The sequence below is a fragment of the Pieris napi genome, chromosome 20 (genome assembly GCF_905475465.1).
Source record: "Pieris napi chromosome 20, ilPieNapi1.2, whole genome shotgun sequence".
NCBI classification, from domain to species: domain Eukaryota; kingdom Metazoa; phylum Arthropoda; class Insecta; order Lepidoptera; family Pieridae; genus Pieris; species Pieris napi.
The window spans coordinates 3,475,078-3,485,778 of record NC_062253.1 but is presented as its reverse complement, the minus strand read 5'-3'; the positions used below and the strand labels follow the sequence as shown (position 1 = coordinate 3,485,778).

Here is a 10,701-nt window from a genome sequence, read left to right as displayed (position 1 = left end):
AAATTAATTTTTATCCATTTAAAAAATACAAAAGTTCCTTCACTCAAAATATCTCACAGTTGTCAAATTCATACACGTGTCTTATGAAGGTTCGGGCTAACTAAAAATCATATTATTTAATACTAGTTGCGCCATCTATGTGTCAGCCTACGAACTTTTCAGCCCACCCAATAACCCTTAGAGCAGTGTTGACCTAGTGATTTCAGCGTGCGACTCTCATCCCTGAGGTCGTAGGTTCGATCCCCGGCTGTGCACCAATGGACTTTCTGTCAATGTGCGCAATTAACATTCGCTCGAACGGTAAAGGAAAACATCGTGAGGAAACCGGCTTGGAAACAAAAAGTCGGCGTGTCTCAAGCACAGGAGGCTGATTACTATTTGCCTATTAGATTGATAAATCATCATTAAACAGACACTCCATTTGACCACTATGGGGGAGCATTTAGGATCTTTATAACTGAATTTGTAGGAATATTATTTTGTGACCAAGTGTGAGCCATACAAATAATCGTTCTATAGCGGGTCACGCTTATGACTTGACTCATTTAACCGTAAAAATCTCAGTAATAAGGTTTTGTAAATATTTGTGTACATATATTATAAGTTAGACGTAAGAATGCTATTTTTTTTTTGCATGTTTCGAAAATATTTAAAATTGTAATAAGCTTTGAATAATACGCTCAAATGTTATTAAATCAAAGTAATAAACATAATATATTTAAATAATCTATTAATTAAGTAAAATTTAATTGCTTCATTGTATATACGTAGATTAATTAAATTAAATTATAATAAAATATGTATTTTTCTTTTACCGTATCTTTGGAGAGATGGTGTATTTTGGGACATTTACAGGTATTTATTTTCGTTATGTTTAGCCACTTCCTAAACTTTATAATTTCCTTAAAAATATTTTATATTATTGCACTCAGTATACTTGTATTTTAACTTGTCTAATATATGTTAAATTTTGTATAAAATTCATCAAATTTGATTCATCATACAAAGATTATATCAATTTAAGACACATTTATGGTAACATAGAGTATATTATAGTAGCTACTACCACTGCTCTTGCGTTAAAACCCCGTATACAAATGGATATTTCAAACAAATATCCATATAATAGCGTAATTATTTGTTGTTCATGCGGGTAAGGAAAACAGCGCGAGGAAAACTGCACGCCCTATAACTTGCGTTTTCGACGTACGGAAGTCACACTTAGCGATAAATCTAGACTCGGGATCTCAGTGTCAGTTATAAAAGGCACACATACTCGCAACAGCAATGAAAGAAATATAAATCTCATCACCTTAGTACAGATACCGGCAAACATCTTGAACAAATGTCCTTGCCTGCGCAGAAGCGATTTTTAGGTATCATTGAGGGGCGCGGCGGCGGGAGAGTGACGTGTCGATCGCGTGATTGGTAAATTGTTGACGTTTATGTCCCGCGATGCGTACGATGCGCAAACTTTCCCCCACTCCCTTGTTTAATGCTCAAGAAGTTTGCCAGTATCTGTAATTGCTTTAAAAAATAACAAACACAGAAATGTGTCGGTTCTAACAAAATGATATATTGATATGAATGATCAAGTTTAAATCAGAATCAAATAAAGTGATGTCATCTATAATAATTATAAGTAACCGCTAATCGTAAAGACAAACTGTGGGAAAATTTCCGATACCATTTTTGGACTTGTGAAACATACACGTTTATGTTACGAATGTGAATCCAGCTTAGGCAAAGAGAATTTAACTTATGTACCGTCACAAAAATTTATATTTTCACATTGTTAGAAAATTGTAAATTATATATTTTTCGCTATTTTTCATACGCGTAAGCTGTAGACCAACTATTGATGAACTAGTTATTTTGACAATTCCATGTATATGACGTATTCCATGTGATGAGTAGTAACAACGAGCGAGAAATGAGGGTAGCACCTAAATAATGGTGCAGGGAGATACACGTAGGATTACGCATGGAAAAAGGAAGGTAGAAACTTACAATGAACAATAGGAATATTGTCGTCTAACGACATGAAGGACGGAGGAGAGGAGAGAGACTGAGACTGATAGGTACCAAAGCAACAAACGTTGTTGATGTTGAAGATAATGACGTCAGCAATACTGACGTCATAATAATAATAATAATCATTTATTTGCAAGAATATGGTATAAAAATCTTATGGTTGTACAATCTTAACTCCGCATATTCTGCCACATATAATGGCGTGCAAATTTATCTTACATAATTAACAATTAGAATTTTACTATATTACAATCAAACCTTATGTGATTTTATAATCACATTATTTGTTTTTTATATCCGGACAATCAGCCATATATAAATAGGCATGCAAATGTCATAAATTTTTGCTATGTCATATAATAAAAACATTAACATAATGTCATGATAATACGTCAAGCTATTTATAATCAATTGTTGTCAAATATTCGCCTACGCTATAAAAGCACCTTGACTTTAGAAACCCATAAATTAATTTGTGGGCATCAGCCATTTAATTTCGACATTAGAGTCTTGAGAATTTTTAATCGCTCAATCGAACTGAGGGCCGCAGTTGAGTGGTTTATGCTGCACACTACCTTGAGAGGGGTATTATATTTGTACCATACATTATTTGGATACATTATTTCCTAGAATGTAACAGAAAGAAGAAAGAAAGAAAACTTTATTATGCACAATATACAAGATATTTAGATAAAGTAAAGTGCACTGGCCCCCACACTAGGATTCCCTGTGTTGTGGGCAGCCAGTCTCTTCTTTTTGACATGAAAACAGTATTTTATAAGTTATATTAATTATTTCTACACATTTATATTAAAACTATTTTTGTACAATAAGAATATTTTCAGTATCAGAATACGACAGGTTAACAAGATATCGTTTGAGATGTTTAGTAAATGTATGTAATGTGATTTTTGAAATGTTAGTGATAATTTTGTTTTTAATGAAGTGGTTAAAGATGAAAGATGAAAGAACAACTTAAATAAAACAGATAAAACTAAAGTTTTAAGACGGCAAGCAATCCCAGATCACCACCGTTCACTATCAAGGAAGGTGAAAAGATTTTAAGGGCACACTGCTTCATAATATAGGGAACTTAAGGTTTTTAACATTCATTATATTAAACTATAATTAATATATGTTTTCTAATGATATTTCGAAATTTTCATCTAGCTGTTGAGCAGTTACGAGTATTTGTAATTAATCATTCTTTTGTATCAATTTCACGGCAAAAAATAATTTATTACTATTACTATATCGCGTTTTGATAAAAAATTCTTTGTGCGTTGCCTACACAAATATCGCCATTTTGAGTAAATGGGATTCAGTCCTAAATTAATAAAGAAACATCCCGAAATTGGACATGGAATACGAAACTTCTCAGATTTTGTCAGAGGATTTACAGATTATGAACCGACTTCACAACTGCACAAAACAGATTTTTTAAATAAAAACCGGGGGAAAACGTGCTGGAGGCACACAGGTTAAGTGATACCACCGCCATAGACACTACACATAGAAGGCTCGCAATTGCGTTGCTGGCCTTTTGAGAATCGGTACGCTCTTTTCATGAAGGACCCTAAGTCGAATTGGTTCGGAAATACTTCAGTAGGGAGTTCCACAAAGTGGTGGTGCGCGGTAAAAACTGCCTTAATAAACGCTTGGCTGCGAGTGACGCATGGAGCGACTGACGTCGAGGTATTAGATAACAATATTTGCTTATTTCTATTGATTGATCGTGTATCTAATACACGAATAAATTGTATTAAATGAAAATTAATTTATACGGGAAGATCACATTAGGCTACTTTGAGTTTACGACCAACCAGGCTCCAGAAGATAAACCACTCCTTATATGGAAATTGTATTCCTCCATAATAACTCCCAAGCGAAATTAGAGAATTATCACTAAATAAATTCAAAGCCCTTGTTAAACGTTAAACAATAAAGCTCTTTATAAATTTGACAAATATTTAAATGATCCTTGGGATTGACTTGCTCCAGTTCAATTTGTATGAGTGGCGGAACGTTTCTTGCCAGTTCTTCTTGCCCGCTCTACGCCCTTGACGCGAACTAGAAGTAAATGTTAATTTAAAATTAATTTAACTTATTTTCTGACGTTCATAAGTGTACTTGTTTATCTATATGAATAAAGTTATTTTGAGTTTGAGTTTCTGGAACTAATATTCTAAGATTTCATCCTTATTATGAAAATAAACCTTGACTGTGGAATCTGACCATGGGCTTAAAACAAAATCACTTTGCGACAGGCGTGACCCACAAACGCTAAACGAATTGTTTGTGGGTCACGCATATGTAAAAGAAATGTTGTCTCAAGCCCCCTGACGCGAATACTATACGCCCTTATTTTAAAGGTCGTATTATGTTTATTGTATCCTTAGACTAAAACCTAGGCCAAATAAATGAAACATAGGTATGCAGATAACTAAAAACTTTTAATTAAAAGAAATCTTTTCTTCGTTGAAACGCGACTTAATACAGTTCTAAATTCAAATATTATAAACAGTATCTATGCTCCACATGTTTATAATTATTGTAGTCTAAACGTTTGTTATTTGTCACTGGCAGTTCAATGAAAAGTCAACGAGTGCGAACAACCGTTTGTTTACTTTTTTTAAGCCAAACAACCAGCGACCGGATTCGCTTCTATTCCTTATGGTCTCTGTGGATTTTTGTAGACTATAGACTTCAGTCAGTGTGTAAATTAAGTCGGTAATGGGTGCACGTGTTTGAGATTTTTAAGATTTACGATCTTACCGAGTCTTGACTGCAATTTGGATTTTATAACTACTATTATTGTTATTTCATATATATTTCATAAATTAAACATTATTTATTGTGAAAGTGTCAAAGTGAAAGCAATCAGACATTCCATCTTGGCCCAGGCTTAAAAAAGGATTTAAACGATTTCTACTGATTTATGTGAGTATAGTTTAAGTTTATTGATACATTTAAGAAAGTAGGTATGTGTTAATTAAAAATAAATTTATTAAAATATTGACGTACTTTAGTAATACACCACTAGAGGAAATGAGTTTATCAAACAAACATAAATTGAAATAAAGTCTTAATTATTGATTTGCGCGAATTCAGCCGGATAGTTATATATTATATAATTGCAACAGTATTTATTTAAAACAATTAAGTTTACTTAAACAATATAGTATAAACATTTTTAAATTGCGAAAACATTCATTTTATTTTCAATATTCCCTTTAAATAACATAAAGATAATGTATTTTCAAGAAATACTGGCTACGTACAAAATTGAAAATACGTGTTCATAGACAATAAACTTATAATACAAAACCTTTTTGTCATAAACCGGGCCCCGGCCCCCGGTACAATATAAGGCCGTTTCTCCACTGCTCCGGTCCGGCAAACGTTAATTACCGATCCGATTTGGAAACACACAACAGTACTTACGTACTTCTCCACTACTCCGGCATCCGGTTTTTAACGATCCGATAACTTGCTAGATCGGAATGCGGTGTTTTATCAGTCCAAGTATCCAAGAGGTTATAAATTATTATTCACAGGTTTATTTATAGTTTCTTTAATTTGAAATAATCTGGATAACCTGGACCAAACCAAATTATGTTGCTATTTATTTATATTTTTATACCATAGTATTAGTGAATGATTTATTAAATAGTTTATAATATTTTAAGATAGACAATATAAAAAAAGTAATAAACTTGCCAGCGCAATAAATTATTCAGAATTTAGAACGTTTTATTAATAAAATAAAGTATGTGGGTTTTAGTTAATATAAGTGTTGCATGGTAAATATACAAGTATCGATTATTGTCGGATCGGATATAGTGGAGAAGCGCAATCCGGCCTTCCGATATTTTTCTCATGACTCATTCCGGTATCCGACGCCGGACCGGAGCAGTGGAGAAAGGGCCTAAGGGTTCCCTTTATTCTACCAGCTGCGTCGTAAATTCTTATAACCATAGATTACAAACAAAGCATACAAAAAATTATTCCGTAGTGACCATATCCCAGTATTTGGGATTATCATTTTATAAGCGACGCATCTTTTTGGGTTGGTTAGTTATATATTACATGTATTTTTCGGTCGGTATTTTCTACTCTATTAAAAGTAGCTCAAGTTAGAAGTTCATGAAGTTGATACAGGTTTTAGTTTAGTTATTCATTGGTACAACGTATTTTTTTGGACCATTTGTACCTTTGCGTAATCGTATTTTTAATCATATACTTAAGATAACTGAGCACGGGAGTTATCATTTGAACTTGTTAAGATAAATAATAATTTGACATTGATAGTTAATTTGACCGCAAAAATAGAAGATTCTTTGTTAGACGGACAGATGTAAAATTTTCCGGTTATTTACTCAATGACTAAATTTGTATAAAGAATCAAACAAGTTTGTTGTAGCAAAAATCTTTGTATGTTTTAAATTAAACACTACGTTCTTCGTTCTTTGAACGAACGAAAACTCTTTTAGGTTCAATACGTTTGTTTACCGCAAGGCAATCTATCAAGCGAGATAGTAAGCTGTCGTTAGATTATGAACCGTAACATATTGTTTACAATTTAAGGCATTCTTCAGTATATATATCTATATATTATATCATTTTTCGAAGTCCAATTTTGAAATAACATTCGCAGCTATATCTCTCGCTACTTGCGATCGTTTCGTCTACAATCTATATTAGTTATGATTAGTTTTGTACATTATAACATACTGTTACGATATCTTTGATTAAGATGTTCCAGATTCGTATATGAAATCCTTTCGACACGGCAGTTATACTTAACCATTGGCTTCGAGGAGAGAAATAGTCTTTATTATTATCGCTATTTTATTAATAATCAGTTAACAATTTATTTATTTACTTATATTACAAATGTATTATTAAATATTTTTCTTTTACTTATCTCAAAGACAATTAAATTGATTACAACGACTGGACACTCGTTCCGGGATCCTAAATATCTTGCTAAAACATTTCCTTTTAACTTTTCAAATTTGTAAATGAATTTTAAAGAACGGTTGCTTCTTAAGAAAAATCTAGGTCATAAACATACAGTACTCGCCGTAATAAGACCATGGGCACTGGGCTGTTTAATATAAGTTACTTAGAAATTAACTTGTAAGAAACAAAACGTGCACACAATCATCAAACACCTAACGAATAATTATGATTATCCTGTCAAAACTTAGTCATAAACGTTTATAAAAACTGATATTATAAAAACTTTTCCGAGTTTAATATCATCCTTCATAATCTGCGTAATTGATTATCTGTAGTTTTAAATTAACAAATACTCAGCTCCCTCGAACAAGAACAAAGTCGCGGCCGCAGAACAGGTGAAAAATAACAAAAGGCTCAAATACAAAAGTATTTCCTCCAATTTTGATTTTGTTCCCTTTGGAGTAGACTCTTGGGCTGTGAGATTCAAGTGCACTCTTTCTTCACTCAACGAATAAGTATCGCAATTCAGCAATGAATGCTGCCAGCGTTAAAGGTAGACTGCCACAGAGACCAAACGTTTTAAAGTTGTATTTATTTTCTATTTATCTATTTTTAATTATTATTATTATCTTCTATGTAAGTTAAGAATAAAAAAAGTCTTAAAAACATTACTGTTAATATATATATGGTGTTTAATATTTGTTTGAATTTTATAAAAGGATTTTCAATTGTAATGAACCAGTTGCGCTAACCTAGTACATCTAACCGCAAATCGTTATTTATTATTTATAGACTATTCTAGTTAATGATTACATAATATAATTTTTAAGTTGTAAACTCAACCTCAAACTCAAATAACTTTATTTATATAGGTAACCTTAAGTACACTTATGAACGTCAACAGAAAAGATGTTAGATTGATTCTAAATTCGTTAATAATAAATACTACCAGTTCGCAAGTCAAGGGCGTAGAGTGGGCAAGAAGAACTGGCAAGAAACTCTCCGTCACTCTTTTAATTCGCCAAGTTTTGAATTATACAAATTATTAGTAAGTCAGAGAAGCCATAATTATTTGAACTGGAACAAATCATCCCAAAGATTAGGATCATTTCAAATTTATAAAAAGCGCTTTACGCTTTTACGCTTTTTTCTCTAATTTCGCTTGGGAGTTTGTTGTAAAAACAAATACAATTAATTTTTTCTGTTTTGTTCTGTTCGAGTATTATACTGGTAAAAGTCACCATTTGTTTTAAAATCGTTTATATTTTTTTGTACATTACTACAAGGCTTCAAGAATATATTGATCAGATGCAAAATTATTTTATTATTTGAAATATATTACCATAGATGAACATAATTTTAAACATCTACATACAACGATGAAGTTTATAGATATTATATAAATATTTCTCTTAATGACTCTGTCGTAAACAGGCAGCGAATTTGTTTAGTCGTCAAGTTACATCGAAACATTCCTCTTGATCCCATCTATTTGTGACAACATCAAATTTGAAATAATCCATAGTTTCCAAACATAAGTTTACAGTATCTATAACAACTTTGTTATAGATTTTGTTTTAACTAGTACTTAATTTAATAAGTCCTCTGTTTCTTGCATTGTTGTATTTTTTTGTTAATATAATATAAATGAATTGTGTCATACATTACACAATTATAAACTGTCGCAATATCTAAGTCGTGGTGGACAAACCACATAGCACGCAAGTAATAAAACCGAAGGACTTGCTGGTTTTTTGAGACCTCGGCAGAACAAAACACCGCGCGGCCGATACAGAGAGATAATTAATGTATAAGCTAGCTTAATGTATTAGTATATTTTCTTATGTGAGTGAATGTTGTAATGATATAATAAAGCCACTTTAATTCCATACTATTTTTTATTTTATTTATTTACACTTCGTTGCTAATAATATAGGAAACACAATACATAAAAATTATAAGGGATGCAACGGGCGGCCTTATCGCTAAAAAGCGATCTCTTCCAGGCAACCCTAGTTAAGAGAAAAACTAAAAAAAAAGACACATGATGCGTGCGAGAAGTGCAGAATCCTTAATCTAAAGTAATACAAAAAAAAAATATTAATAACAAACTAAAAACTTAAATTACTATAATTTAATTACTATTTACATATCAAATGACTGTAAGTTTTGTTATTTAATTCACACTTAGTCTAGGTTAGTTATTTTTATTGCTTCGTGTCTTGCAGTATGGACTCATTTGGGTTAACTTCCAGCTGCTGATAAACAATAAACTACAAGCTCCCACCTTTTCAGAATGCCAAATCATAAAATGACTGCTTCACGACTGATTTGAGAGCGACCGCCGATGCGAAAACCGCTGTGTGAGTTCGAAAAGTGAGTTACAGAATCGCAGGGCAGATCTTTCCATTTGGATCTGATTTTGTTTCTTCACAGATATATTCTATATCATATGTGGTTTTTCCACATGTTTGTTCCCTGGAGGTCTTCGGCGGTCCATATTCGGTCTGTACACCTTGCAATATGGCCTAGCCATTTCCATTTCAGTTATAAAGCGTGTCCTTAGTTTTTGTCGCTTCGTATTATGTGAATCTTTTTTATTGTTAGATAGCTCCGCCAATGCTCTCTGGGCACATGTCAACATGGACTCACTCTTTAAACGTAAACTCCCGTAGGTATTAGTTGAAAAGTTTTTAATGAGAAAAATTTTTTTTATTGGTTCATTTGAGATGATTGAATAATCGGAAAAACCCACAGCCTACTTTCACTTTGTTCCACATTAAGCCTATCGCAAACTTTTGCAACTATTAAATAAAATAATAATTATATTATACCGTGTCTGGTTCTCCACTTAGAATATCAAATATATTGGATTTTGACATACTTCAAACTCTGAATCTTATCCTAAATGTTTTGAGTCTGGAAGCGGCATTTTCTTGAACCTCTCTTGGAACCTAAGTCATAAAAGACCGGGTGCTCTGCGTGGTGAATTTGGAAGCAAAAAAAAATTATATCTGAAAAATCTAATTTGGTAGCGTTACCGTTAATAATATTCGCGTTTAGTTCAGTTTATTATCTGGTGAATTCAGGAATAACTTATTTAAGTTTAATATATTTATATTAATAATAAATGCAAAATAGAGAATGATAACGTTATAAGTAGATAGACCAAGTGATTGTTTAGAAGCGCGGCATCCAAAATTAAAATAGCCATGATGATCGCCAACCTTCACAAGGAGATGGCACTAGAAGAAGAAGAACTAGATATATATATATAGGGCATAATATTTAGCTTTACAGATAGCTAATAAGCGCTATTACAAATTAAACGTTTTTAATTATATCACCGCTTTATAATTCATACGCTTTATAAATAACCGATAATATCGGTTTATAAAAAAACCGACTCATTTGTTTGACATACCCCTTAATTGGCTCAGATATCCGGTTTGCAATAACATGTTATAGACCGAGGCCAGCACATTCACCGGCCTATAATTTTCATCTAAACAAACGAATGCGAGTAATGATAAAACTCCATGTTGAAATATTAAACATAACAAAGACGTATCTGTGTCTTAACTATTGAATTTATGACTACTTATTTAAGAAGGGGCTTTGGGGGAAGACCCCCAAAGTTGTTAATTAAATTATCATTAATAGAAGTTTATATATACATCCTAAATGTCCCAAATAACCGTT

At 32.2% G+C, this 10,701-nt stretch overlaps 1 protein-coding gene across 2 annotated transcripts in view; it reads left to right on the top strand.

Annotated features, from left to right (window-relative positions):
- Nucleotides 1-4,733: 4,733 nt before the first annotated feature.
- Nucleotides 4,734-10,701, top strand: part of LOC125059950 (solute carrier family 2, facilitated glucose transporter member 8-like) — a 36,377-nt gene continuing 30,409 nt past the window's right edge. The window contains exons 1-2 of one of the 2 annotated variants that reach the window (XM_047664664.1): nucleotides 4,734-4,974; nucleotides 6,175-6,176. The gene's annotated coding sequence lies outside the window, so the exon portion shown is untranslated. The remainder of the gene's footprint in view (nucleotides 4,975-6,174; nucleotides 6,177-10,701) is intronic. The other variant, XM_047664665.1, reaches the window with a different exon arrangement.